The sequence below is a fragment of the Moschus berezovskii genome, chromosome 1 (genome assembly GCF_049115385.1).
Source record: "Moschus berezovskii isolate FMDL1 chromosome 1, NW_MosBer_1.0, whole genome shotgun sequence".
Taxonomy (NCBI): domain Eukaryota; kingdom Metazoa; phylum Chordata; class Mammalia; order Artiodactyla; family Moschidae; genus Moschus; species Moschus berezovskii.
This window is the reverse complement of record NC_142460.1, coordinates 81,752,448-81,776,681: the sequence shown is the minus strand read 5'-3', so window position 1 is coordinate 81,776,681 and position 24,234 is coordinate 81,752,448. Positions and strand designations below refer to the sequence as shown.

The following is a 24,234-nucleotide window of genomic DNA, read 5'->3' as shown; positions in this document are numbered from 1 at the left end:
ACTGAAAATCCAATACTTTGGCTACCTCATGCGACGAGTTGACTCACTGGAAAAGACTCTGATGCTGGGAGGGATTAGGGGCGGGAGGAGACGGGGACGACAGAGAATGAGATGGCTGGATGGCATCACCGACTCGATGGACATGAGTTTGAGTGAACTCCGGGAGTTGGTGATGGACAGGGAGGCCTAGCGTGCTGTGATTCATGGGGCCGCAAAGAGTCAGACACGACTGAGCGACTGAACTGAACTGAACTGAACTGATGATGTAAGATCCTGAAAGTGGATGGCTCTTTGAGAATGGCAGGCTTGGGAGTGATTGAAGAAGAGGTATTCAGGGGGGATGGATAAGGTGCTGGGAAAAGAGAGAGGCTGTAAAAAGAAAGTGTATTTTTAACAACACAAGAGGTAGAGCAGAATGAATGATTAAAACATAATATAAAATCTAACGGAGGAGAAACGGTTGCAGAAAGATTTCAGTGTGACAGCAAGAAACATTATTTGCCTGATAGGTTTTCTGGAAGAGAAATAGGATGATGAGAGAGAGAAGCAAAGTTTCTTCTGAGGACCAAAGAAGATCCTCAAGGCAGACTAAGGAAGGACAAGTTGTTTTAAGTTACTGGAAACAGTAATTTCATAGGAAAGCCCACCTTCTAGCCATTCCCTTGAACAACATGTTATAGATAGATACCTGCCCCCCGACTTGTTGGCCTGGCAGCTATGAGCATATGAGCATAGATAGAATCAGATGCCTCCTGAAAAATAGAAGTATGATCCATGAGATCGGGGAAAATGAGGACAATTAGGTCAGGAAAATGTTTATCAGAATAAGTAAAACAAACCAAAGAGTTAGCACATGCTGGACCAGAGAGTTCATTTGGCCAGAGAAAGTCCAACAGATTTATTATTATTATTTTGAAATAACAAGCTGCTGCTGCTGCTGCTAAGTCACTTCAGTCATGTCCGACTCTGTGTGACCCCATTGACGGCAGGCCACCAGGCTCCCCCGTCCCTGGGATTCTCCAGGCAAGAACACTGGAGTGGGTTGCCATTTCCTTCTCCAATGTGTGAAAGTGAAAAGTGAGAGTGAAGTCGCTCAGTCATGTCTGACTCGTAGCGACCCCATGGACTGCAGCCTACCAGGCTCCTCCGTCCATGGGATTTTCCAGGCAAGAGTACTGGAGTAGCTTGCCATTGCCTTCTCCGGAAATAACAAGCTACTAGACACTTTGTCTACTAGACACTTTGTTGTTGTTGTTTCCTTCACAGGCTAAATTGGAAAATTTAGAAACACTAGGGCCAGGAGAAATGTCTTCATCTTGCTTTATTCATTTTAGAAAAGCCTTCAAGTAGAAGATTTTAAGAGAAGAATCAATTTAAGAGTTCCCTTGACACATAGTATTAAAGTCATTTTAAAACTGCTCAAGATCCAACTCCACTTACTAAAAAACAAACAAACAAAATGCCACCACAAACTCTTCTGAATCTGACCTTCAGTTTCTCATCCATAACTCCCATTGACTTCAGTCTGTAAGTTTGATGGGATACAGCTGTGCTACAAATGTTGTGTCAATATGAAGTTTAAAATTCATCTCCCTGTCTACTTGTCTCCAAAGACCAAACATCAGTGTTTTTGACTTAAGCTGGAGACATTGATATCTCAAAACATTTGAGAAGACATTTATTAAGAAATGTACTTACCTGTTTCATTCCTGACATTAGGGATTCCATAGAGGGGAAAGCAGCCTCAACTCTGAAACTTGAGATTCTGACAAATCTAAGGGGAGCTGATTAAGTCGAACAACATACAGTTAACAAGAGGTTTTTAGGGGGATTGGAAAAGAGAAAATGGTGTAATTGGATTAGTTAGAGAAAGTGAGTAACTATAAATTGGCATAAAAGTATCTTCTTCTCCCAGTCAGAAGGACTATGCTAATGATATATTGCAAATAATAAATACAATGATACCTATAGACTGACAAAGAGGAAGGGCAAGAAGGATAGAAAGATGGTGTAGGCTCCATGGTAGCCTATTTACACAGGTATGAAAGAAAGAAAAAGAGGAAGAAGGGGAGAAGAGTCATTTGAAGAGGAGAGAAAGGGCACAGGCTAGGTCAAAGGTAACAGAGATGCCACTGGTGGTAACGAAAGGTCATCTCAAGCTCTAAAATACTATGGTTCTGTTCACACAAGTCCACGTAAAGGACTCCACCCAGTAAGATAAAGAAATATCAAGAATCTTACAGAATTTCTGCTTGTTAACTAAGAATCAAGAAATCGGGCAAGTGTATCATGGTCATATTGTCCTTGATGGTTTTGCAGAAGTCACCCTCATTATACACCTGAGAAGTGCACAGGGCTGTGATTAATGTGCCACTTCCGGGAGACCCTCTGCAGGGCCGCCCACACAGGCACCTGCTCTGCACACAGGCACCTGTCTCAGCATTCGGCCTGGAGTTGATTTCCCATCTGATGGGAATGTTAGGAGGTGTAATCCTTACGGAAGAACAGGTGCAAAAGGTCACTGAGCTTTGAGGTGAAAAGAAGCTATTAAAATTGCCAAACATTAGTGAATTTTCAGTCCTGTTTTTTCGACCCAAGGCCCAAGTGTGAATATTTTAAGGGGAGAGCTCTGCTCCTTGTAAGAGGAATAGCAAGTCCACCATGCCCGCCCTGCCACCCCAGTTTGGGTTTGGGAGATATGTTGTTAAAGCCTTCATAGCTGGATGTTTTAGGAACATGACTCTATTGTAGTCAGTTTTGCATAGGTGAAAGAAAGGTGGGGGTAGAGGAAGAGAACACACAAGGAAAAGAAGACAAGGAAAAAAGAAAGTATGTGTGTGAACATATTGCCCATTACTTAGATTCAAAGTAGACAGGTTTATTGGGAAGAAGGAAAACACTGCTGGTAGCAGTTCTTTCCCACAGAACAAGGTCAGGAGGAGAGATATGCTTGGGAGGGTGGCTGCAGTCAGCACCGTGTGATAGACAGCATTATGTGGGCAGCAGGGTGCTCTGCTGACCCAGCCAGTCCAGAGCAGACGAGGCAGCTGGTGAGCTGCGGCCAGCCAGGGGCAGCGGCAGGTAAATCTCGAGCCAGAACCCCTGAAGAGTTCACAATTATCCACCTTCACAGGTGCATCAGCATATTTTCCATGTCTGCCACACTGACGTGTGCTGACTGTGTACACAGTGTCAGTTTGCGGTCACTGATATATCCACCACACACAGACATACACTTCTTCATACTCTATTCAAATACTGACCTGCACAGGGGTCAAAATAATTGAACGAGAGGGCAAGAATACATTGCATTCATAGTAATTGTTTCTAAGCCAATGGAATCATTCCTTAATGCCTTAGTCTATTTAGTCAAGTAATGCCTTTGATAGCTTTGTCTTCATCCTGGGCAAAGTGTTACATTGTATCACTTTTCTGAATACATCAACCAAGCAGTACAACACGGATGGACAAGGACTCAGCTCCTTAGCTTTTTTCAGATGTAGGAATATGCATCATATGGGTGAAGACTGGGTCTGGCGATGCCAAGAGATATTCTATTGTCAGCATATGTAAAACAACAGATCCCATGTACCCAAACTTGTGACTGCAAGATACCCACAAAGGGAAACTATCTTGTTTCAGTGCTTACATGGAGTTATTTTTAAAGAAATAAATAGGGAGGAAGAATAAGGGAGGTGATTCTATCCATAATATAATGACTTCTTATCAAGTGAGTACATAGGACATACTGTGCACGTGCCAAACACTTAACATATGTGACTGCGCTTAATCATCAGGAAAGATGATTTACCTTACCAGGTGCTCACATTCCTCCATTCTGCAAAGAGGTCAAATAATTAGTGCAACTAAATAAGACTTATGGGATTTAAGCTCAGGTAACCTCCTTGCCAAGTTATGACCAACCTTGATAGTATATTAAAAAGCAGAGACATCACTTTGCCGACCAAGGTCCGTCTAGTCAAGGCAATGGTTTTTCCCGTGGTCATGTATGGATGTGAGAGTTGGACTGTGAAGAAAGCTGATCGCCGAAGAATCGATACTTTTGAACTGTGGTGTTGGAGAAGACTCTTGAGAGTCCCTTATACTGCAAGGAGATCCAACCAGTCCATTCTAAAGGAGATCAATCCTGGATGTTCATTGGAGGGACTGATGCTAAGGCTGAAACTCCAATACTTTGGCCACCTCATGAGACGAGTTGACTCACTGGAAAAGACTCTGATGCTGGGAAAGGTTGGGGGCGGGAGGAGAAGGGGACGACAGAGAATGAGATGGCTGGATGGCATCACCGACTCTGTGGACATGAGTTTGAGTGTACTCCGGGAGTTGGTGATGGACAGGGAGGCCTGGCGTGCTGTGATTCATGGGGTCGCAGAGAGTCGGACACGACTGAGCGACTGAACTGAACTGAACTGAACTGAACCTCCTTGCCAACAAAGGTCCGTCTAGTCAAGGCTATGGTTTTTCCAGTGGTCATGTATGGATGTGAGAGTTAGAATGTGAAGAAGGCTGATCGCCGAAAAATTGATGCTTTTGAACTGTGGTGCTGGAGAAGACTCTTGAGAGTCCCTTGGACTGCAAGGAGATCCAACCAGTCCATTCTAAAGGAGATCAGTCCTGGGTGTTCATTGGAAGGACTGATGCTAAAGCTGAAACTCCAATACTTTGGCCACCTCATGCGACGAGTTGACTCACTGGAAAATACTCTGATGCTGGGAGGGATTGGGGGCAGGAGGAGAAGGGGACAACAGAGGATGAGATGGCTGGATGGCATCACCGACTCGATGGACATGAGGTTGAGTGAACTCCGGGAGTTAGTGATGGACAGGGAGGCCTGGCGTACTGTGATTCATGGGGTCACAAAGAATTGGACATGACTGAGCGACTGAACTGAACTGAACTGAACCTCTTTCCAGAGTCCAGGCTCCAGACTAACACATTAATCTACATGTATATATGTAGATCCTCAGAGGGCTCAAACAAAACCTTGTGCACACCAGGAGACCTCACAGAGACTGAACCAGACCTGCCTTTGAGTGTTCGAGTGTCTCCTTAGGAGGTACAGGTCAGCAGTGGCCTGCCACAGGGGCAGGGGCTCTGGGTGCAGCAGACCTGGGTGTGGCATAATCCCTCTTGGAAGAGATCGCCATTAACCCCACCATAGAGCCACCAGAATTTTCACAGGAATGGGGAGACAGACTCTTGGAGGGCACAAACAAAACCTGTGCACTCCAGGACCCAGGAGAAAGGAGCCGTGACCCCACAAGAGACTGACCCAGACTTGCCCAGGAGTGTCCAGGAGTCTCCGGCAGAAGCGTGGGTCAGAGGTGGCTGCTGCAGGGTCGGGGGCATTGAGTGAAGCAGTGCGTGCCAGGACCTTTGGGAGGTCACCGTTATCTTCTTTACCTCCACCATAGTTGGGTCTCAAGTCAATAAGAGGGAGGGAACACAGCCCCGCCCATCAACAGGAAGTTGGATTAAAATTTACTAAGCATAGCCCCACACATCAGAACAAGACCCAGTTTCTCCCACAGTCACTCTCTCCCATCAGGAAGCTTCCATAAGCCTCTTATCCGTATCCCACAGAAAGCAGAGAGAATGAAAACCACAGTCTCAGAAAACTAATCAAGCTGATCACACGGACCCCAGCCTTATCTAACTCCATGCTGTGTGGGGCCACCCAAGACAGACAGGTCACGGTGGAGAGCTCTGACAAAACGTGGTCCACTGGAGATGAGAATGGCAAACCACTTTAGTATTCTTGCCTTGAAAACCCATGAACAGAATAAAAAGGCAAAAAGATAGGACACTGACAGATGAACTCCCCAGATCGGTAGGTGCCCAATATGCTACTGGAGAGGAGTGGAGAAACAACTCCAGAAAGAATGAAGAAACAAAGCCAAAGTGAAAGCAATCCCCAGTTGTGGATGTGACTGGTGATGGAAGTAAAGTCCAATGCTGTAAAGAGCAATATTGCACAGGAACCTGGAATGTTAGGTCCATGAATCAAGGTAAATTGGAAGTGGACAAACAGAAGATAGCAAGAGTCAGTGAACTAAAATGGACCGGAATGGGCAAATTTAACTCAGATGACTATTATATCTATTATGGTGGGCATGAATCCCTTAGAAGAAATGGAGTAGCCCTCATAGTCAACAAAAGAGTCTGAAATGCAGTACTTGGGTGCAATCTCAAAAATAAAAGAATGATTTCTGTTCATTTTCAAGGCAAACCATTCAGTATCAAAATAATCCAAATCTATCCCCCAACCAGTAAAGCTGAAGAAGCTGAAGTTGAACAGTTCAATGAAAACCTACAAGGCTTTCTAGAACTAACACAAAAAAAGATGTCCTTTTCATTATATGGGACTGGAATGCAAAAGAAGAAAGTCAAGAGATACCTGGAGTATCAGGCAAATTTGGCCTTGGAGTACAAAATGAAGCAGGGCAAAGACTAAAAGAGTTTTGTGAAGAGAACACACTGGTCATATCATATCCAACACCCTCTTCCAACAACACAAGAGAAGACTCTACACATGGACATCACTAGATGGTCAACACTAAAATCAGATTGATTATATTCTTTGCAGCCAAAGATGGAGAAGTTCTATACAGTCAGCAAAAACAAGTATGGGAGCTGACTGTGGCTCAGATCATGAACTCCTTATTGTCAAATTCAGACTTAAATTGAAGAAAGTAGGGAAAAGCACTAGACAATTTAGGTATGACCTAAATCAAATCCCTCATGATTTTACAGTGTAAGTGACAAATAAATTCAAGGGATTATATCTAAGAGAGTGCCTGAAGAACTATGGATGGAGGTTCGTGACATTGTACAGGAGGCAGTGATCGAGACCATCTCCAAGAAAAAGAAAGACAAAATGATTGTTTAAGGAGGCTTTACAAATAGCTGAGAAAAGAAGAGAAGCTAAAGGCAAAGGAGAAAAGGAAAGATACAAGCATCTGAATGCAGAGTTCCAAAGAATAGCACAGAAAGATAAGAAAGCCTTCCTCAGCGATCGATGCAAAGAAATAGAGGAAAACAATAGAATGGGAAAGACTCGAGATCTCTTTAAGAAAATTAGAGATACCAAGGAAATATTTCATGCAAAGATGGGCACAACAAAGGACAGAAATGGTATGGACCTAACAGAAGCAGAAGATATTAAGAAGAAGTGGCAAGAATACACAGAAAAACTATATAAAAAAGATCTTCATGACCCAGATAATCATGATGGTGTGTATCACTCATCTAGAACCAGGCATCCTGAAATGCGAAGTCAAGTGAGCATTAGGAAAAATCACTATGAACAAAGCTAGCAGAGGTGATGGAATTCTAGTTGAGCTATTTCAAATCCTAAAAGATGATGTTGTGAAAGTGCTGCACTCAATATGCCAGCAAATTTGGGAAACTCAGCAGTGGCCACAGGACTGGAAAAGGTCAATTTTCACTCCAATCCCAAAGAAAGGCCATGCCAAAGAATGTTCCAACTACCACACAATTGCACTCATCTAACACACTACCATGGGCTTCCCTGGTGGCTCAGAGGTTAAAGCGTCTGCCTCCAATGTGGGAGACCCGGGTTTGATCTCTGGGTCGGGAAGATCCCCTGGAGAAGGAAACGGTAACCCACTCCAGTATTCTTGCCTGGAGAATCCCATGGACGGAGAAGCCTGGTAGGCTACAGTCCACGGGGTCGCAAAGAGTCGGACACGACTGAGCGACGGAACGGAACGAAACACACTAGCATAGTAATGCTCAAAATTCTCCAAGTCAGGCTTCAACAGCACATGAACCAAGAACTTCCAGATGTTCAAGTTGGATTTAGAAAAGGCAGAGGAACCAGAGATTAAATTGCCAACATCCATTGGATCATCTAGAAAGCAAGAGAGTTCCAGAAAAACATTTATTTCTGTTTGATTGACTATGCCAAAGCCTTTGACTGTGTGGATCACAATAAACTGTGGAAAATTCTTCAAGAGATGGGAATACCAGACCACCTGACCTGCCTCCTGAGAAATCTGTATCCAGGTCAAGAAGCAACAGTTAGAACTGGACATGGAACAACAGACTAGTTCCAAATCAGGAAAGGAGTACATCAAGGCTGTATATTGTCACCCTGCTTATTTAATTTATATGCAGAGCACATCATGCAAAATGCTGGGCTGGATGAAGCACAAGCTGGAATCAAGATTGCTGGGAGAAATAACATTAAGTAAATGTTAGTGAGGAGCTGAACATCTCTTTGATACCAAAGGAACATTATGCCTTCATAAAGAGAGACAACATTGGATTCTACTTAGGAGGAAATATCAACTCAAGGATTTTTTGTATGAGTATCAAGAGATATTGAGAATTTTGCGATATATGATAATGTTATTTTGGATACATAAGGAAATGTTCCCAGTTTTAAGAAGCAATCCTAAGTAGAAAAAAATAAAGTAACAAAATAATCACTGTATAAACAAACAAAAAAAAGAAATATCAATAACCTAAGATACACAGATGATACCACCCTAATGGCAGAAAGGAAAGAGGAACTGAAGACCTTGTTGAAAGTTGGCTTAAAATTCAACATTCAGAAAACTAAGATCTTGGCATCTGGTACCATCACTTTATGGCAAATAGATGGAGAAACAATGGAAACAGTGGCAGACTTGATGTTTTGGGTCTCCAAAATCACTGCAGATGGTGACTGCGGCCATGAAATTAAAAGATGCTTGCTCCTTGGAAGAAAAACTGTGACCAACCTAGACAGCATATTAAAAAGCAGAGACATTACTTTGCCAACAAAGGCCTGTCTAGTCAAAGCTATGGTTTTTCCAGTAGTCATGTATGGATGTGAGAGTTGGACTATAAAGAAACCTGAGTGCTGAAGAATTGATGCTTTTGAACTGTGGTGTTGGAGAAGACTCTTGAGAGTCCTTTGGACTGCAAGGAAATCAAACTAGTCAATCCTAAAGGAAAGCAGTCCTGAATATTTATTAGAAGGACTGATGCTGAAACTCTAATACTTTGGCCACCTGATGTGAAGAACTGACTCATTAGAAAAGACCCTGATGCTGAGCAAGACTGAAGGCAGGAGGAGAAGGGGACGACAGAGGATGAGATGGTTGGTTGACATCACCGACTCGATGGACATGAGTTTGAGCAAGCTCCAGGAGCTGGTGATGGACAATGAAGCCTAGGGTGCTGCAGTCCATGGGGTCACAAAGAGTCAGACAAGACTGAGGGACTGAACTGAACTGATGTAGGGAAAGTATTGGGAGATGTCTCTTTTGTAGTTCAGAGGTAAAATGGCATCTAACTTCTTCCTCCCTTTTTCACTAATGATGTCTTTTCACTGACTGCTGCTGCTGCTGCTGCTAAGTCGCTTCAGTCGTGTCCGACTCTGTGCGACCCCATAGACGGCAGCCCACCAGGCTCCCCCGTCCCTGGGATTCTCCAGGCAAGAACACTGGAGTGGGTTGCCATTTCCTTCTCCCTAGACACTTTTTTTTTCTTCTCACCCAGGGGCAATGCTTCCAACACCTCCCACTTCTGTTTCCATTAACTTTCACCAGCCTGGGTTTGCTACACTAGTGAGACTGTTGGTTTATCTTTGGTACCTTGAGATTTTAAGCAGAGAGTCCAGCCTTGTATTCAGCTTTTGACCCTTAAGAAGGGAGTATTCAACAGGTTGCTGCTGCTAAGTCATTTCAGTCATGTCCGACTCTGTGTGACCCCATAGACGGCAGCCCACCAGGCTCCCCCGTCCCTGGGATTCTCCAGGCAAGAACACTGGAGTGGGTTGCCATTTCCTTCTCCAATGTGTGAAAGTGAAAAGTGAAAGTGAAGTCACTCGGTCATGTCTGACTCGTAGCGACCCCATGGACTGCAGCCTACCAGGCTCCTCCATCCATGGGATTTTCTAGGCAAGAGTACTGGAGTGGCTTGCCATTGCCTTCTCCGATTCAACAGGTTAAAGAAAGACAATTCTACTGCTCAATTACCTTCTATTTTAGAGAAATACATGGATTAGTAAGATATTTTGACACTACTGAGTGCAAAAGAATAAAAATACAAAGAAATCTACACTGAGCCAGTACCACATCAATGTATGGAAGTTTTAAAATTCTCTTTTTAGTTAAAAAAAAAAAATCATTAACCTATGCTTGATTAAATTTCAAGTACCACCTAAGCAACCCAGCCCTGGAGGGAACCCTTTAAATGAGAGCCTCCCTGCTTCTTTCGAAGTCATTTTACTATCTCTGGGGCCCAGCGTTGAAGTATACACCACTTGATGATGCTAGTTAAGACTTGGCAAAGCCTCTCAACCAGCTACTCTTGGATGAAATGAAAGTGAAATGATGTTGGAAGTATAAGGATTAAAAAGCTGGGATGGGGCAGGATCTAAGGAAAGATAAGTCAGAAGGGAATTAAGAGAATGAGAATAACGAATGGGCCACGATGGGGCTAAGATGATGATAACAGGGTGGAGCTAAGACGATAATGACCATCTGGGAAACTATTGAAGAGGAGGGTGGATGAGATGGTTTAGCAATATAAATGGTCTTGTTGGAATTAGAGCAGAGTGCATTTACCCAGCTGTGAACAGTGTGATGAGAAAATATTAAGCTGAACCATTTAAACAGGCTGAATAATAATTGTAATAATAAAAATAAGATAGGAAGTATAGAATAAAATATGGAACAGTAGCCTCCAACTGCTCTATAAATGCGGAAAGCAGTTTAGCTATTTATTTTCAAAGCTGGAAACTTTAATACCAAGTAACCGGTGGAGGTTTAAAGCATTTTTCTCCTCGATACTTGTGGAACTAAGACACAGTTGTTCACTGTGCTATTATTGACCTGTTCCATCTTACTGCACTTACAGAATTTTGACATTAAATCACAACTTTCATCCAAGTTAGAGGAAAGCTCACTCTGCAAGGAGACTGAGTTTTGTTAGTGTCCATATGTACTGAGTGCCCAAATGTCAGGCAAAAATCTAATCAGAATTTCTGAGTTTATGATATAAGATGGCAAGCAGATCAGACGTGAATATGTAAATATGCTTTCCTTTTTATGGTTTAGACTGTTGTTAATTTTCATTTATCCCTGGTCTTTATCTAACCAAGCTGCTAGGAGGAATGTAGAAAAGCATTATGATTATACTTACATTATAGGTTTTGGGGGTACCAAGTAAAGCATCTTATCCTTAATGCAACATTCTCTCTCTCTGAAAGCACCTCAGAGAGGAGTTTAATTAAACCTGGGTTTTAATGAGTCAGATAGAGGATACCTTAAGCCTGAGCTCTTTCAGCATGTTCAGTTTATGGTTAGTAGCTTTGGGATGGAACTCTGAGAAACTCATAAGCTGAGGCCCTAGTGTTTAAAAGAAAAACATGTCTTATTACTCACCAGTAGGTGTCATCAAGCACATTTGACTTCAAACTTCAGATGAGATTGTGTTATCATAAGTGGGTGGGATTAAGGAAAAGACTAAAAATCAAATTGTATCATGGCAAGAAGCTTATATCCTGGCATAACTCTGGTCCTGGTATCAGTAATGTGGAAGGAAAAATTTGAAGGATAATCGGAATTAGTGTTTACCAAAATAAATTTTCCAGATGCTTGGCTAAAGCTGACATGAACAGGAGGGCTTAGAGGGAGGAAAGGAGCCCTTAGTTACCACAGGTTCATCCATCAGAAGTTAAAGAGCCCAGTACCAGGACCAAGTTACATGCCCTGAATCCTATCACTACTAATTTAAACACTCCAAAGAGTCTGTCATCTTGGTGGGTTCTCCAGAGGAGGGTAGGATTCTACTTGTAAGGTTACCACAATAAGGTGTTATCCTCTACTCTAGCTAATTTTTTTAAAAGCTTTGGATTTAAAATTTTACTAACAGCTCTCTGATCATTTAGCACTGGCAGGAAGGACAGACAAATGCTGTATAGGAGATATGATCCTCTAGGTATGAAAACTCTTCTGTTTTATAATTGTCCAAGTAGCTAAACATGAGTAAGATATATCTATATCTATTTATTGATCCATATAAATTCTCCATGATGCTTACTATTTTTTCCCCTTTAGAGCGTGTTTCACCCACAATCCCCCACCCACTTCAAGGTCAGTATTGTTTTTATCATCATAGCTCTATTTCTGGGTCATTCTCCATCATCTGTAATGTTCAAAACACAAAAAGGGAGAAATACATTCACAAAATTCACATACACATACAAATAGGAACCTTTTTCTAAAATTTAAACCTTCAAAGAAAAGTCAGTCAATTGTCCTGACATAAATTGAAAAGCAGAAAACTGGTCTATACTTCAAGTTGGTCAGTAACTGGGGAGATAGTACTAAGCTAAGAAAGTGATTTTTTTGTTCAATTAATACATATTACAGGTAACTATGAACTTACATATTTGGAACAAAGCTAGTTAAATTCTCTAGCTCATAAAAATATGAATCTTCTAACTGACTACCTTATACAATCCAAATCTGAAATCATTTGTATCACTTGTAAAAATGAATTTATCTATCACCAAAGGTTGAACTCAACCATATTATGAGGACATTTCTTTTTCTTAAAATTGTGGCTAATTTGGGGACTTTTCCTTTTAAACACAACTATTTTAGAAAACACAAATGAGAAAACAAGGTAGTCATTTGGTATTCTTTTTCACAGAACTTTCTACACTCAAATTAAATTTTGCTTCCTACATCACATTTAGATGCAAGTTACAGCCCCAGCCTTCTAGCTTAAGGCTATTTAAAGGCAAATTGGCAAATAAAATTAAAACAATACAAAAATCTGAAATGAAACCAGCCTACCATTGAAATTAAATTCCAGAAAAGTGATTTGCAAATAACACTCAAAGACCTGAGGAAAAAAAAAAAAGGAAAGTAGGCCATGTGGGGCCTCGTGTGGAGAAAATAAATCCAATTAAACAAGATTATCGTATACACTCTAAAGGAAATGTGCTCAGAATTAAAGGTTAGAAGCTGCTGTTTTCTAAGTTTGAAGATGGATCATGTTTCATTAACACTTGTCTAAAATAAAAATTAGGCCAGAAATGAGAGTAGATATGCAGAGTGTCAATAATGCAATGTGTTGCATATGCATATATTCACATATAGACAAACTTATTTTAATTATATTAGAAATGAGAATCGCAAGGTTTCAGGGATCAACTAGACAACTTAATAAAAGAATTATTCTTAAATTTCAAGTAAGGTCCAAAATATTTTTAGAAGAATTCTGTTGAATAAGATTCTTCCCTAAAACATTGATAAAATCCGTTTTTTTCCCCAGACACTAAAATTAAGACTGTTAAAATGTGTCTGTTTTTTTAGACATGACATGAGACTTAGTGTTCATGGGAAGCATCCCATTTTGAATTCCTGACATGCCACAATTATTTTAAGACATTTATCTTCTACTGTTGCTGCAGAGATTGACACCATTTTATTGTGTTGCCCTCTTGCAAGTATCTTGATGTGACAAACATGCACATACATATTTGTCCCAATGGACAACATTCTCAAAGAGGTCATGCTCCATCCGAGACGAGCTTTGTACAGCATCACTAGGACTCAAGGAATCCTTTATGAGAACAGTTCTGCAGCCCCAAAGCCAAATGTTTTATCTGATTACTCTTTATGATACATATAACATTGAACAAAATGAAGCCAGACACTGTTCACAAAAGAACAGTGTTTGATATTGAAAAACAGTCTGGACCAGGATGGAGCTTGTGGGATTTTGTTGAAATTGATATTTTCCCACAAAAGGAATTGCTGATTGGAGAATGACCCTAGTTTGATTTTACGTTATAGATAGACCGTAGATATAGCTTCTTTAGATACAATAGTTTTAGAGAATATAGTGTCTCTTACTACTAATACTTAGGGCTTCTGCTGGTAGAAATTGAAAAGCTGTTCATGGAGACTTGGGGTAGCTGGTGTGAGAGGTGGTTGTAGAAAGTACCCTCTTAAGTTTCCTGTTTCTTACAAGGACTTTTACTTTCTAGAATCAAATCTGTTTCCCCCTCCTCTTTCCAATCAAGATGGCAGCCCATGTGAAATGCAGTTTCCTATGGAAAAAACTACTAACACACAGGATCCTTAATCTTTTTTATAGTGCCCCTTGAGTACTGAAGTCTCTAAGAAAAGATGACTGCCTCACTGTGGTCATAGCTCTAGGACAAGACACCTTCATTTCATTAAATATCCTATGTTGTCATCATCTATGTGGAATCCTACCTTTCTACCCTAAAGTGTGAAGATGTCTTGAAGCAGATGGTTGATGCAAATGGCTTGAAGGATTTTGAGCCAATTAATTTCCTTAAGGTGTTTTGAAAGTAGGAGAAAGTCCCAAAGCTTCTTTTCTGTCCTCCCATCATAAAAAAAAGAGAACTTTCCCTCCTACTTTCCAGTAACAGAAACATATGTTTAATTTCCGCTGCTTCATTGTTAATATCTCTCATTGGAGGGTCTCCCGTCCTTACCCCCACTCTACATGGCTCATCAAGCTGACTGGGGATAAACAGCAGAGTCACAGCAGGAATGCAGTCCTAAACCCCTTCAAGCTGTGATTAAACAAAAACAAGGCTCAATAAATCAAATGTATTTCCCTTGGGTTCCCTTCATCATATTACTTGATTTTCTGCAGTGATAATAATAATACTGGAATTACACCAAAGAATAATTTGTTATTGTCTGCAGCCAATCAGAAATTTTCAAATTTCCTTTCCTCTTATATCAGAAACAAAATAAAACCCCCCAAAATCAGGGTGCTTCCCTGCTCCTTAGTTTAAGAGACACATATAAATAAATAAAACAAATAATGTTCCATTTTTGATCTGTTTCTGATAGGTGTTTTTCCCATTAATTTTAATTTAGGTTTATTTATTCTGAAATGAGTCCCGAATTGCATATATTTGCATAACTATCCTTGACTATATCGCTGCAGAAAATCCACTGAATTGTAAAATGAGGAAAGAGCCAACTCTAAATATCTGAGGGAGCTTTTCTCACTTTGTTAGTCTCAAGTCATTTCCTGAGGGCTCTGAATATTGAGGCAAGGCAGCGGTGCTCCCATCTCCTCCCCGTCAACGTGCTTGTGCACTGCCCCTCATGACGGACATGCACCAGACAGGCTCTCGCCTTTAGAAGGACCGCCGGTGTAGAGTGAGGTGAGGAAACCAGCCTCAGGAAGTTAAAAAGAAAGGGAAAGAAGAGAAAAGGGCAAGGACAAACCACCATTGTTTTGTGTTTATCACCCTCAAGTGAAGAATTCCCGTGAGCTCAAGGCTCTCTGGTTGCAATCGCTGCCACTTAAAAAAAAAAAAATTAATAACCCTAGAATCTGTCTCCTCTGTTTGCCTCCCATCTGATTATTTATCCCAAGTGAACAGCCTTTCCATTCACTAACCCCATGTGGCGAGTGGGTTTGGGAAATGTTGAGATTATCTTCCAAGTTCAGGCACTGCATTGGGTTTGTTCACAGCTGCTTGCCATTCCATTCCTGTTTTTCCATTGATAAAACACATTGCACATGGCTGGGTTTGCATGATTAATACAGCTGTCTAAAGCTCACTCTGAAAACAAAACAACCCCCCCTCCTAAATTAAAGTTTTAAAAAAATTAAAATCCAGCCCACAAACAAACCAGGCTTGTAGAAATCTGCAGTCCGCCTGGCCTGCTTCCTCCCACAGGGAGACCAGAGTTGCTAAGGGCAGGCCTGGCATCAGAACAGCCAGATTCTATATCCAGAAAGAGGAAGAGATGGACCTAACCTCACCCGACACTCCCAGGAATGGGTTCTCAAGTCAGATCACTGGCATGGAAGGAAAACTGGGGGAAAAGTCCTCCAAAGATCCCAGGCTGTGAGGGTGTCTGGACTACCCCTACAGCTTCATTTATTTTCTGTAGGATATTTTCCCAGGTATTGAAGAGAGAATGCTCTTTTCAGCTCCTTATTATAACAGCAGTGTCACCTTGTCTAGTAATAACGGTAATAATAATAATCATTAACATAGTGGATTTCTCCTGTAACAATAGAGTTCTAAGAGCTTTTGCATGTACTAATCCAATTAATTCCCACACCCCTAAGAAACTAACATGTACCTTCTCCCACACTTTTAGCCATCAAATTCCACCCAAATTTCTGTCTACTCCTTGCTGCACCCAGGCACATATATAAACTCCAGCATATTATAAACAGCCATTATGTATGCATTCATGTTCATTAGATATGTATTAGATATATCTGTCTAATGAGTTTTAAACACTCATCTAATTTATGTATTATAATGCTTATAATAAACAATACAGTTGCCTTAATATCCATACACCTTTACAAAGTCCATTTACAGACCCACTCAACACATAGAGATTCGAAAGCTTCGTCTTTAAAAAACATGAGCAGAGCTATCTGGCATCAGGACATCTAATTTCACACACTTATTCAGGCTGATTTACATACACACCTCTATTAATCATGGATAATTACTAGCATTGTTCTCTTTAATTCAGTTTTTCCAACTGTGAAATGGGAAAGAAATCATATTTTTCATGCCTACAAACTCAAAGTGGTGTTTTAAATAATATGTAAAAGAGAGATTCAAGTTCCTCAAAAGAATGCTTATTGAATTCAAAATAATCCTATTCAGATGCACATTTGTCTTATAATTTTTAAAGATGCACTTGTATCGAGTATTACGTTGCCTAGATATTAATTTGATAAAAATTTGGTTTGGCTTCATTATATGCTTGTGCATAGTCACTCAATCATGTCCAACTCTGCGATTCCATGGACTGCAGCCCTCCAGGCTCCTCTGTTCATGGGATTCTCCAGGCAAGAATACTCAAGTGGGCAACCATTCTCTTCTCCAGGGGATCTTCCTGACTCAGGGATTGACCCCGGGTCTACTTCATTGCAGGTGGATTCTTTACCATCTGAGCCACCAGGGAAGCCTTTGGCTTTGTTATAGATGGCTGTATTTTAGATTCTAGGGGTATCTGAAATACCCACACTGTTAGCAATTTAAATACAGAAGTATCTTAAGGCCAAACCAAGTATACTCTTCATTATTTTTCAACACTGTCGTAATGCTCCACTTCAGAGGAGCCACGGTTACACAGTGCTCTTCTGTGAGGTACACACTTGCGGTGGATGCCCGATTGGGTATTAGCAACTGTCAGACTAGTCCATAATAATCGTCTAAAAAACCTGCCCTTTTTTCTGGTCAAAGGTGTAAAGCATGTCCTAGGAAAGGCTTCAGTGTTTAAGTACATTGCTCCTTTCCCACTAGCTGATGGAAATAAAGGCCTTGATTTTATTGGCAGAACTTAGGTAGTCATGTCAACACGAATTTACAGTAGAATCATGAGCCCTGATTAATTCGCATGAAGATGACTGAGAGTTGACATGAATATCTGACAACATCCCCTGACTCCTTTCATGGGAACAAAAGTCTAACTTCCTCCTGGTTTATCCCAAGGGGGATAGTTGGGCCAACACTTCACCTAGAATCAATATTTCACCCACCAGTTCAGTGATTTAGACTCAACTGTAACAGGTGGGCCACACCACCAATCTGGACCCAATTGTAACATGCACTTCTCTCTGTTGAATCCACTTCTTGTTTTGCTCTTCTACCTTTTCATCCTTTTGCCCTGTTTCCTAAGCAGTTCTTATTCTCTTCCAGTTAAAGATTTCTAGCCAGAATAATTCTGAAATTTATTCATACTCTTATTTAAATGTCCAAAAGAAGCCTGGAAATCTTAACCTCTTAGAATTTACATTAAGCTTCAAGTGAAATGGCTAAAAATCCTATAGCGTCAATTTAAAGGTAGGAGAATTTTTAGTCCTGGAACTCTTTCCTAATACCTTTTCCTGTTTTCCTAGTCTGGATCTGCCTGCATCAGGCAGCCTTTCATGGTGATCCCTGTACTTAAACTTTGCTGTGCTATTTAGATTTCTATAGCCAGCAGGGACTTAAAGATGAATATATATATTTTTTGAAAACGCAAGCTCCCACTAAATTTTAACTTGATGGAAATATTTCTCTTCTTTGAGCTTTATGAGAAAAAATATCTTTCAAAGTAACAATTACATGTGGGGATTAAGTTTAAGTAATTGACAGTCTTGTCTTTTTAATTAAAAGGAATAAAGCTGCCTAAGAAGAGCTCAGAGAGATTTGCAGCAGAAAATACTGGCTTGCTGCCCCAAAGGGTGAGAAGACCAGGATCTTGAATGGACAGAAAATGCTCATACAGGTCCCTTTGGTCTTTGGAGAGCACCCCCAGGGGAGTGCATCAATTGTTTGCATCAATTGTGACATTTAGCAGGGGGGTAGCAATGTACTGCAAGCTTCCAGTACATCACTACCAAAAGGTAGCTCAGACAATAAAGAATTTGCCTGAAATGTAGGAGACCTAGGTTCAATCCCTCAGTTGAATGCTAAATAGCCATGTACTATGAGGAAAGTTGCAGAGGGTAGCCAAGAAGACGGTGCTTTCTTTGGAAGTTTTGTTCTCGGTTCACAGAAAAGATCAAGAGTCCTTAAAGGAAGTGGCACTATTTAAGAGTCAAAAAGATGTATGTATATGTATAATTGATTCCCTTATGCAATATAAACTAACACAACATTGCAAAGCAACTATGCTACAATAAAAATGAAAAAGAAAAATAAGTAGAAAGTTTCAAAGGAAATAAAGTCAAGAAAGAACACATATTCTTCCAAGAATTCAATCATCAGTACAGTCTTGACTCCTGACAAATTTCATAGTGTAGCCCCACAAAACTATAATCTTTCATTTTAGTCTGCCCTGTGGCTCCCTGTCTTTCTTTTTTACTGAAATTCTTATTTTTGTTATCTGTATTTCTTGATCTTCTTTTTCTCTACATTTTCCACCATATTCACCTTGCATTTTGTATACACTCTCTCTTTGACATCCTTCAAATAAAACCAAAGGAAAGGTTTTGATGGTGTTAGCATTCAGTTCTAAACACTGGATACCACCCAGGGAAGCACCACAAAGCCATTATCCCATCTATCTGGAGAGGCTAGATACAAATGAACCTTCACAACAACCTCCCTTATACAGTCACTCTGTCCTCACAATGGTGTTTAATCATCACAAGTCATTTGTAGGCATTAAATTAAACAAGCACTGCCATCGGGGAAAAAAAACCCAGCCTAGGGGGTCCCACCTTACATCTCCTGTTGTACACTGCTGTGAAGAAACACACCTGCCAAGTCAGGACACAGCGTGGCATAATGAGTTTGGAATTCCAATTTAAGGTGTTCATTTTTACCCAGATATGTGATGGGAGTAGGCAGACCACTCACGAGGACTCCACCGAGAATCGTCAGCTTATATCCACTGCAAATCAGTAGGAGGAGAAACCTTACAAGTCATTTATCATGCTTCCTAATTGGACCCTGGGGAACTGAGCACTGCCATAGTTTTATTGCACTATTTTACTCATCACAATGCTGGTTGTAAAAGAAAACGCTTCCCACATTTCTGTAACACATATGTACGGTTTAACACCTGGACATTACCACTAACAGTATCTTTGCTATAAATCACAGCTATCAGTCCACTCTACTTTATCTGCCCCATACTCACAACGGAGATTCTGTTTTAACCACTTACCTTCCAAACCTTGTAGTTCCAGTATGACTTTTCTTTTTTAACTACTTAAGAGAATCTTGCTTGGGGCAACAGTAGCATCCTGTGGTTTAAAAAAAACACAAACAAACAGGTAACTGTGCCTTGACTGAGTACCCATCCTGTGTACCATCCCATCCTCTTTAGCCCTCAGGACACTGAGCATCCCCACCCATGTGCTATGTTGGAAAGTTGCTTGGCCATTCTAAAGTGCTTTCTCAATTGTACATGTGAATGTCTGGAGGGCAGAAATGACTAAGGGAAAAAAGGAAAGCAAGAAAAGCAGTAGCTTTCACTTCTCTTTGTTGAATCACAACTTAGAGAGTAACTTGGGAGATGTGTTCTCGTCCCTGGAGTTCCTGAGCAGAGGTAAGTTGTTGTGGAAGGTTTTTACTTCATGTCACAGTGCTGCAATAGGTGGCATGCTCTCACCCACCGGAGGCTGGTCTTCTTTAAGGATCAATCTTCCCATCTGTCATTAAATGAATGCGTCACTTTCTATTCTGCATTTAAATGTATTCTCCACTTGCCTTCACTCTGTAAAGTTCATGTTTTCTTTTCATCTGATTTTCAACCATTAGGAACACCAGAAAGAAACTTCATTCGTGATGGGCAGTGAAAACTAGTTTCTGGCCCAGACGAAGTTTATTTGACAATACACAGTGTTTTGGTTACACTATGCATTCCTTCAAAAAAAAAAAAAAAGTACCATCCTAGTACTTTCTGTGTCAAGCCCTAGCTCTGAGCTAGGTACTTGGGAAGGGCTGTGAAAAGAAGCCAGACACGACCTCCACAATAATAGACCTTATAGACCTGCCAGGAAAGCAGTTGTTGATGAGCAATTATGAGAAACCTTGCTAAGTTGAGGAGACCTGTGTGGTCTATGGAGAACTCAGCTCAGGGACATCTTAGCTAACCTGGACCAGTCAGTTCTCTGACCAGTGAAAGTGAAGTTTAAAATTAAGGCAGAAAGAAGAGAAATGAGAAAGGAGCAGAACATCCCAGGATTGCAGAGGATTAGAATCCAGAGGCAGCTCAAGAATAGTGTCTAAATAATTTTTAAAATATGGGGAAAAAAACCCACATTTTTTTTCCCAATAGTTTCTTACTTTTCCTCATTTGCATCTAGCCTGTTTAAAAACAAAAGAAATGTGATAACCCAGTGGAGTTAAAAGAGAAGAGATGGGCATTACTACCTGTTACACATTTAAGATAAGAAAGAGCAGCTGTCAACTTGACTACAGACATGTGTGGATAGTGTATACTATGTGGTAGGTGGTGTTCCAGAGGTGAGTTTTCTGGAGGATGCTGAGAGCCATTCTCTATCAGAGCATCTAGAGAAAGCTTTCAGCCTCTCAACAAGAGGCTTGACAGTAGGCTTTTAAGTTAGTTGTAGGGATGGTCAGGTCGTTGGAGCCATCTGTGTTTTCCAGGAGCTGCTTGCTCTAGAACCTGGAGGTATATTATGTTTCAAGTCAGTGACACAGCAGGAATTACAGAGAAATCCCTGAGGGGTCCTGGCACCGCCAGTAGTATAGTCACTGCCACGGTTCCGAAGCAGAACCGCCTTCACCGAGTTCTCTGCCCTGCAGTGGTCAGTGCTGTGGACGCAGGCTCTGGGGTAACTCTGAGCGTACCACTGGTTTTTAATCCCTTATCTTATTTGTGAGAGCCTTAAAATCCCAGGAAATCTCACAGATTCACTTATCTCTGCATTCAAATTCCACAGCGAGTTACCTTGCTTCATGGTATTTGAATGTTTTTGGTTTCAAAACATATGAAATGAAAACACTTATTACACGGATTAAGGACAGTCTTGAATCCCTTAGAATTTAAATCTAAAATGTATTCTGAAATGGATCTACAATTCACAATTTAGAGCATGGAAACAGAGGAAGAAAACCAGACAGGAGGCAAATCTCTAGAGACCTACACAAACCTGTACTTTTTAAATCCTTTTTTAGCAAGTCAAATACATGAAGGCACAGAAGGCTTCAAAATATACATAAAATTATTTTTTTCAACTATAATCTACTTTGCCCCAACAATAAGTAGATATGGGGCTAGGAAGTAGCTCTTGATGAAATTAGATGACTGTTCTTTCATTCCAGTGAGGGCCAAATACCAGGATCTTACCCACGGGTGCAATGGGTGTATTATAGGCACAGGAGCATAAGCATTTGTTTCTTCTTTAAGGCAAAGAGTTTGTCTCTGGCCCTAATAACTTACCGATTCAAAAAAATTTACTTCTGGATTTTTTCTATCTTATATGTATCTTTAGGTGGAGCGGCCCAGGGAAATTCTTTTATTAAACTTACCCCATTGGGCATTCTCTAACATTTTAATTCACTGATTATTAAAAATTAAACCTCTCAGGCTAAATAAGAAACCTGCAGGATTTGAGCAGGCTGACTTGCTGTAAGAAACTTAATGAAACCCTCTCTTTATGCTGGGAGTGCTTAGTGAGCCTGTACTTTCTGGAATAGTCCATATCACCACCGAGCAGAGCCTATAGCAGTTAAAGTCAATTCATGTATCTGTACTTACTCCATAGTGCAATTACTTCAAGCGTGCAGTCAGAAGGACCTCATAAACCCATATAATACATACTTTATTGCATTGTCATTTCATGCTGTAAAGACAATGTTCCTTATAGAAATTAGACCTCACCTATCTTAGCTTCTCTTTAGTTTCACTGTATAATACCAGCCAACTAAAAAGTGGGTGGGGGTGGGGAATTCAGTCTCCTTGTAATGATGTCAACTCAAAGCTAAAGAATCAGAAAATTATTATTTTCTTTTCCCCAGATTTAGGGGATTATTTTCTTTACCCCAGATTTGTTTTTATAAATAGCTTTCCATTCTGATAATAAATGTTATGCATTTTCATTATGGAAGAATTTGAAAATATATGAAACTATAAAGAAGAAAATAAAGATTATATATAATCTCTCTCCCCAGAGATAACACCATTAATATGATAGAAACAAATATTTTGTCTGAGTCTTTGAGTTGTCGGTGTATTATAACGTATTCGAGTGAAAACACCTGACCCGTTCTCTGCGTTCTGCCCCTCTGAGGCTGGCCTAGCCCTGTGTCCTGCTCAAGGTCACAGAACAGTCAGGTTCAGGAGTCCCTTCCCCCAGGCCACTGCCCACTCCACAGGGACCAGCACACCCTCCACTCTTCCAGGTCCTGAGTCAAACCTGACTCACCCTACAAGACATTTACATTGAGTCACCTCCAGGGTTTCCAGTAAGAGTCCCCCTTATTGAACCTCCTACTTTCTCTGTCTAAATTGGGGAATAAGACAAAGTTGTCTTCTTTTTAATGAGATGAACTTTTATTTTAAAAATATTTTCTCCGATTCTCTTTTGTATAGAACATAGTGGAGGGTTGGTCCACTAATTGATGAGAATAAGGAATGATTCTCAATTCTTTTATTATATAATAAGACATTATATCAACATTCATTTTGATTTGGATATACTCATTCATTCAACACTGAATTATCACCAGAATATCCAGGGTGGCAAAAAGCTTGATACATCATTCATGTCTCTGACTCACTTTGAAACAGCCTCAAACTATCTGAAGTCCATTCCTGGTCATGGTCAGTGATCAGAAGCCCCTATGAGTATTTGAAAGCAAAGTGTAGGAGTCCTTTCTGACCCAAATCTAGCTAAGGGGGAGGCCAACTTGCCTTCTCAAATATTGATGACATGCTGAGCTAAGACTTTTTAGTTTCCCCAGCCAGTCTGACATATTTCCCTAGTAGTCAGGATAGCAACTGGCCTATGAACTAGGTAAGAAAACAGCTATAACCTTAAGGTTGAGGATTAGACCTATTTCTCTAGGTTGGCTTTTCCCCCAGAACCAGACCCAGAATGATCACTGAGATTCTCAGAGAACATTACTCTATAAATATCAGGCATTAGAGTTTATACAGCATGGATATAGTACAAGAGAGAAAATTAAAACTCTAACAATCCAAATAGAAATCACAGGCATGTTTTTTTTCCCTATGTCAAAAGGAAAAATAATAATAATTCTTGTAAGTAGAAGCTGCTAATCCCTAAAGCCTCCAAGTAGAGCGGAGAAACCATTGAGAAAGAAATTAACAAATTTCAGAGTGTGGCTTTGAAAAATGAATTGATAAAAATGTCCCCCTTTTAAGCCAATATAATAGGAAAGGTTTTTTTTTTAATTTTTTAAATTTTAATTGGAGGCTAATTACTTTACAATATTGTATTGGTTTTGTCATACATTGACATGAATCTGCTCCGGGTGTACATGTGTTCCCCATTCTGAACCCCCCTCCCACCTCCCTCCCCATCCCATCCCTCTGGTTCATCCCAGTACACCAGCCCCAAGCATCCTGTATTATGCATCGAACCTGGACTGGCGATTCGTTTCACATATGATAATATACATGTTTCAATGCCATTCTCCCAAATCATCCCACCCTCAGTCTCTCCCACAGAGTCCAAAAGGCTGTTCTATACACCTGTGTCTCTTTTGCTGTCTCGTATACAGGGTTATCG

General features: G+C 40.7%; 1 protein-coding gene across 1 annotated transcript in view; it reads left to right on the top strand.

Annotated features, from left to right (window-relative positions):
- Nucleotides 1-24,234, top strand: part of LSAMP (limbic system associated membrane protein) — a 746,634-nt gene that overhangs the window by 706,019 nt on the left and 16,381 nt on the right. The gene's annotated exons all lie outside the window — the stretch shown is intronic.